We start from the raw sequence: 6,186 nt of genomic DNA on the forward strand, positions 1-6,186 counted from the left end.
TCACCTTCCTCCGAGGGTCCAGGGAAGGTAGGCGAAGGGAGAGAGAGGACAGAGGGAAGGAGAGAGGACCAGGTGGAGGCAAAACCAGGGCCTGCTCCCTCCAGAGGGGCCCCCAGACCCAAACCCAGGTGCCCCCTTCTCCATCTCTCGGAAACCCTTTCAGTGAGTTCCCTACACAAGGCGCTTAGGCGGGAGGGTGGTCCTGCAGTTCAGCAGCGTTAGCACTAGGACTGTTATCATTTTTACCATCTAATCTCAGCTCCCGCTGCTAAAGAAAGCGATCTTAATCAACTCCTAAGCAAATGATGGGTCTCTTCTCCTCAGAGAGGACTTTAAGGAAGGCAATGCTAGAATGTTCCTCTCAAGCTCTCAACTCCTGGGAACCTCTGGCAGAGGTGAATCCTACCTCCTGCTCTTGCCCAGCACCCCGTTGCCATTTCCACCCGCTGAAGAGGAAAGTTATGAAATGGCTAGTAACTCTGATTTCAACCCTCCAGCGGCGTAAGGACCACAATTCCTACACTGTTCTACCATCCGCCCTTCCTTCCTCCGGCCGCTTCTCCTCATCTCCATGTCCCCTCTTTACCTGCGAGCCCACAGCAGGGCACTGCCCTTCATGCACCCCCCTGACCACCTCCAACAAGGGCCTCCATCCATGGGCACAGCAAGGGGACAGAGTTGGGGGCATCTCCACTCTGCCCGACCCGGACACCCCCCCCCTCCGGTGCCCTGCCCCGTCCGAGTCACATGGCAAAGCAGAGACATTGGGAGTGTCCCTGCCTGGCAAGGGGCTGGCCTGTCATTGGGCATGTGTCCTTCGGAAGCACCACTGAAGCTCTCTTCCCTGAGACCACTGGGCCCGTACACAGCTTTGCAGATGTGCAGCCGTTCAGCCAGCGCCCTGACGGCAGAGATTGGAGGGTATGACAGCTGCGTTGGGAGGCCAGAGACGGACCGGCCTTCCTCACTTTCCTGGGCGGGAGTGCTGATGAGTTGTGCTGGGCGGGGACAGGAAGAGTGGCACGCAGGAAGGCCGTGTGGTCCAGGTCAGGCCACATGGCATCACCTGCCCCGGGACTGTCTCCTGGCCTCTCCGCTGGCAGCTGCTCATCCACGTACTGCCTGGGGTGGGTGGGGGGCAGGAGGGGGCCAGGATTCTTCTCAGACTTGCTCCCCCTTCAGGGCCCATGCCACCCCCAGGCCCACTCCACCATGCCCCCTACTCCTACAACCCTCACCTCCGGACATCCCGCTCAGGTACCCACGTCATTTGGGACCTGGCTCCGGGCTGCTGTGCACCTGGTCCCACCCCCTCCCTATACAGTTCATCATTGGGACCCAGAGCTGCTGACCACATGTTTACCCGGGGGGCCTTGGGAGCCGGTAGGACTGGGCTGGGGCCTGGGGTCACTCTCAACTCCACGGTCTCACCTCCATCCACTGAAGCCCCTCTCCGAGCCTGGGCGCCCTCAAGGGTTCGCATGGCAAATCGGAAGATCCCCCTCTCCCATTCCAAGCACGGTCAACTATTCCAGTGAGAGAAATGGAGTGAGGGCGCTGCAACGTCAGCGTTTTACTCAGTGGAAGAACGAGAGCCTTTGGTCTCCCCTATTCTGCTGTTCGAGTCATCAACCCTCCCCGGCTCTTCCCCGGGGATCCTGGAGCCCGTGGCTCCACTGTTAGCATCTACTTGTCTGGGTGCCACCTGCCCTGCAGCCCCTCGGCCCTGGATAAACCTCCCCTTGTCACTCCTGCACAGCCCCACTGTGCCCTGCTGGAGAAAGTCCCAGCATCGTGTGGGCTGACACCGCCACAGAATCCCCAACCTCCAGATCCTGCCTGGGGAACCTCCCAGGTTCCCCAACACACTCTCACGTTCCTCCTCATACTGCCTTCTCGCTATCAGAGAAAACCAAGACCCGCCTCTGAGAGCGTCCTATCTTCTCATCCCAACCCCTATGGAGTCAACCTCCGTCATGTTCTCTCCCACCTCCCCCATCAGTCCTCTTCTGTTTCCAAGGGACAGTCCCCTTCCTTCTCTCTCCCTGCCTGCTGCTTCCCCATCTCCTCCATCAACCATCCCATCTCCTGCTGTGTAGGCAACAGAGGAGAGGGAGAGAAGGGGATGGGTAGGAAAAGTATCTTTTTTTTTTTTCACACACACACACTGTATTTTTTTTTTTTTTTTTTTTGCGGTACGCGGGCCTCTCACTGCTGTGGCCTCTCCCTCTGCGGAGCACAGGCTCCTGACGCGCAGGCTCAGCGGCCATGACTCACGGGCCCAGGCGCTCCGCGGCACGTGGGATCTTCCCAGACTGGGGCATGAACCCGCGTCCCCTGCATCGGCAGGTGGACTCTCAACCACTTCGCCACCAGGGAAGCCCTGTATTTTATTTTTACAAGAGATAAGTGAACTGACACCAAGCATTGTAAATGGATGACCACAACAGAAGCAGCAATGATTGCAATTACCAAACACGAAACACACTCATACTATGTCATGATATTGACATTCAGTCCAGGGATCCTCCACTGTAACAGCTCCTTTACTTTGCAGTGAAAATTGATTTGTATATTTTTTGCCTCTGAGTCCTTGTGGGATTTTTTTTTTAATTCAAACAGAAAGTCACAAAAATTATAATCATCCTCATCAGTTCACTCAGTAATTAATTGTTTGTTCATCTTGATCTTTTGTTAGCACTTTTATGAATTCATCAGTTTTCCATTAGAGTTCTGAGAATACTTATTCATTCAGTTCAGCAGTATACTCAGTTACCAGAAACCTGTACTTGTCAGAGTCTGGAAGAGTATCTTGTGCTTAGAGCCGATGGGACTTGTTCATGAACTGGATGTCGGGATGAGGGGAAAGTTGAGGATATCTTCTCCACTCAAAGTCCCCCAGACAACTCAAGTTCAAGGTGTCCAAAACTGAACTCGTACTGTAAGCTCAGATACTTCACCTGTCTTATTTCACTTTATACCTTAAAAGCACCAGTTCAAAACCACGAACAAAATTTGAACTCATCTTCCCTCTTAAACTCTCCCCTCTTCATCTCCCCTCTCCATCTCTCGCCTCCCTTTGCTCTCTCAGAGAATGGCATCTACCCGATTGCCAAACCCAGCCCTCCTTAACCCCCAATGTCTAATAAGTCCCCACATCTCAGGAATAAGCGACTTCACCGACAGCGCTCCAATCTGACCGTTCTCAGCACCTGCCCTGCCCGGTTCAGACCACGCTCCCTTCTCACCTGGATCACTACAGTTTCTTCCTGCCGGGACCTTCCATCCCCACCCGTGTCCTCCATGCTAGACATCGCAGTCAGAGTTCACTTTCTAAAACACAGATCCAGTCATGTCGTCCTCTTCCTAAACTCCTTCCTTGACTCTTGAGAGCGTTTGGTCTTAAAATCCTTCATCAAGACACCCAAGGTCCTTCCTGGTGGGCCCTCCTCGCCCTGCACCTCCCATACCATAGGCAACCTCAGCCATCGGCAGGTCTCCACGTTTATTGTGTAGCTCATGCTGGCCCCTCTGTCTGAACCCCACCACACATGCGCCAGCGCGCACGCACACACACACACACACACACACACACACACACACAACACGCCTTTCCCCGAATTCCTATTTCCTCTTACAGTTCTGTCCTTACGTGCCTCCTGAGACAATTGTTCTCCTAATTGCACCAGGCATACCTCCGTTGTACGGCTGCTTCCCTTTACTAGAATGTCAGCCCCTTCAGGACAGGGACCATCATCTTTTTCACCTTCATATCCTAAAACCCTAACACTGAGCCCAGGATACAGTAGTAACTGCCTGTAGGCAGCACTTATCATACAACAGAAATGAGTTTATATTCTCAAAGCAATTCTTTGAGAGAGACATTATCTCAACATTTAAGGATGAAAACAAATGAGGTTCAGAGGTGAGAAATGTGTCCAGAGTCACATGTCACAAGCCGCAGCCTCCAGATTCTGTTCCAAGGCGGCCTCACCTCCTCCAAGCCCATGCTCCCAACTCTCCCATCACAGGGAGCCAGTATTCCAGACACATCTGACAAATGCGGTCGCTACAGCGGTGATTCTCCACATTCGGAAGGCATGAGAACAGGCAACCTGGGATAGGTCCCGTGGTGCGCAAGTTCAACAAGCATCCCCAGTTGACGCATTCTGGACTCTGGGACCACCTCTTAAGCAAATGACGCTTTGAGACAGTGTAAACTCAGTTTCCCATGCTGCCACACAGTGGCAGTAGAGCCGCAGTGTTTGTCCACGGCCCGTCCTAAACTAAAATTTAAACAGTTCCAGAAGGCGAGCCATCAGCTTGACATCGTCAAGATCCCTGCCCAGCCAACCATCATCCCACATGGGTGCAATTAAGCTTTGCCTCAGAAAAGGTTTCTAGGTCACAGTATACATCAGTCAGTGCGGTTCCTGTAGCCAGAGCCACAGCAGAAGTACTGATCACATACCCGGAAAATCCACCTCTTCAGAGGGCTTAGAGTACAAGAAGGCTGCAGGCAAGCGACATGGAAATGGGCAGGGAGACTGTGGCATCCTCAGGAGTACGCTGCAAAAATATTACAGAAAGGACTCAAGTGAGTTAGCAACCTTGGGGCATGGGGGTTGGCATGAGGGCTGACCCCAGCAGTGGCCCCATGATAATAGCCCCTTTCATTTGGTACACTCCTGTCGTTCTCAAAGCACATTCACATCTATTGTCTCACATTAATAATCACCCTGTTATCAATTGGGTGATATATCAACCCTGTTGAGGCTGAAATCATCCCCATTAAACAGATGAGGAAAACTGAGGCTCAGCGGGGAGTAACCTACCTCCAGGGCAATGGAATAGTAAGAGACAGAATTCAAACCCAGGTGTTCCGACTTCAGTATTCATTGCCTTACTCCTTGGCTTTGCACTAGAACCTTAATCAATCAATTAATGTTAGGAAAAAAAAAAAAGAAAGAAAAAACGCCTGCAGTCCACTCCAGACCAATGAGATCAGAATTCCTGATGGTGGGGCATCAGCGTCAGCATGAAAATTGTTTTTAGTGCCCCAGTCAATTCAAATGTTAGCCAAGTTGAAAAGCATTGCCCTTGCTGGGAAAGGCAGCACAGCTGCCCCACCCAGGACAGCAGCCACCGGCTGCCGACTACGGCTGAGGGGATAGGAGAGGGACGGTGGGAATACCCATCAGTAGACAAAAGGAAATTCGTGTAGGGACTGGTGACCCCCAGGCTGCAGATCCAACCAGCGCCCAAAGCCCTCCAGGCTCTCCCCGAGCACCCGCCCTGCTTCCGCCCACAGGGGGCAGTGTAACTCAGGGCTGAGCAGCACCCCCTCTCTGGAGTTAGGGGCCCCAGCCCTGGGCGGTGGAGGTGGGGCACTTCCAGGGACCATTTCCTCATCTGTGAAGTGGAGCTAATAATAGCACCTCATTTGTGGATTCATGACCATTAACTGAATTAATGTACTTCCGGAGCGGCCAGCCACTAGCTACTGGCCCAGCCTAGATACGCTGAAAGGGGATGTCTGCTTTGGGGGACCTGCTTTTCTTCTTCAAGGAGTGAAACTCATCTCACCCCTGGTCCGGGCCCCAGGTATCCCTCTGCCTCTCCTGAGATGCTAAATGGACGGTCAGGAGGGAGGTGGACCAGGCAGAGCTGCCTCCGGTCCCCTCCTCCATGGCAGGAAGGGGTCAGATGCTACAGAAGAGGGGTGGCACTGTGAAACATGGGGCCAATGGGGCCGTGTGTGGACAGTGGGTCTGAAAGCACTGCACACTCCTTCCCCCATGCCCCCCCCCCGCAAAGTGAGGAGCCCCCTGGAATTGGCCAGGGCTGAAGGGGCCAACAGAACCAAGCGGGCAGAGCTCTCACACAGAACTGTGCTTCAGACCCACATCTGTGCCTCGTTCCCTAGTCCCTCCGCATTGGTCAACACGTGCTATTCTGGGGCCAGACAACTCCTCAGGCCCATCGGCGAGCAGGCCTGGATTCTCAGAGGTCACAACAGCCCCACTCCTTTTCCTTGGGGGCTGAGTAGATGTCTCCCCCTGGGCAAGGGAGTTCTCCTTGTTTCCCTGCTCCCTTTCTTCCTCTGCAGTGTCTTCTGAATGTGAGAGAGAGAAAGAGACACGGGCTCCACCCTTCCTCCCCCAGGGCCCACCCAAGGGCGGGAAG

Source organism: Grampus griseus, assembly GCF_964374135.1.
Source record: "Grampus griseus genome assembly, chromosome: 7".
In the NCBI taxonomy this organism is placed as follows: Eukaryota; Metazoa; Chordata; class Mammalia; order Artiodactyla; family Delphinidae; genus Grampus; species Grampus griseus.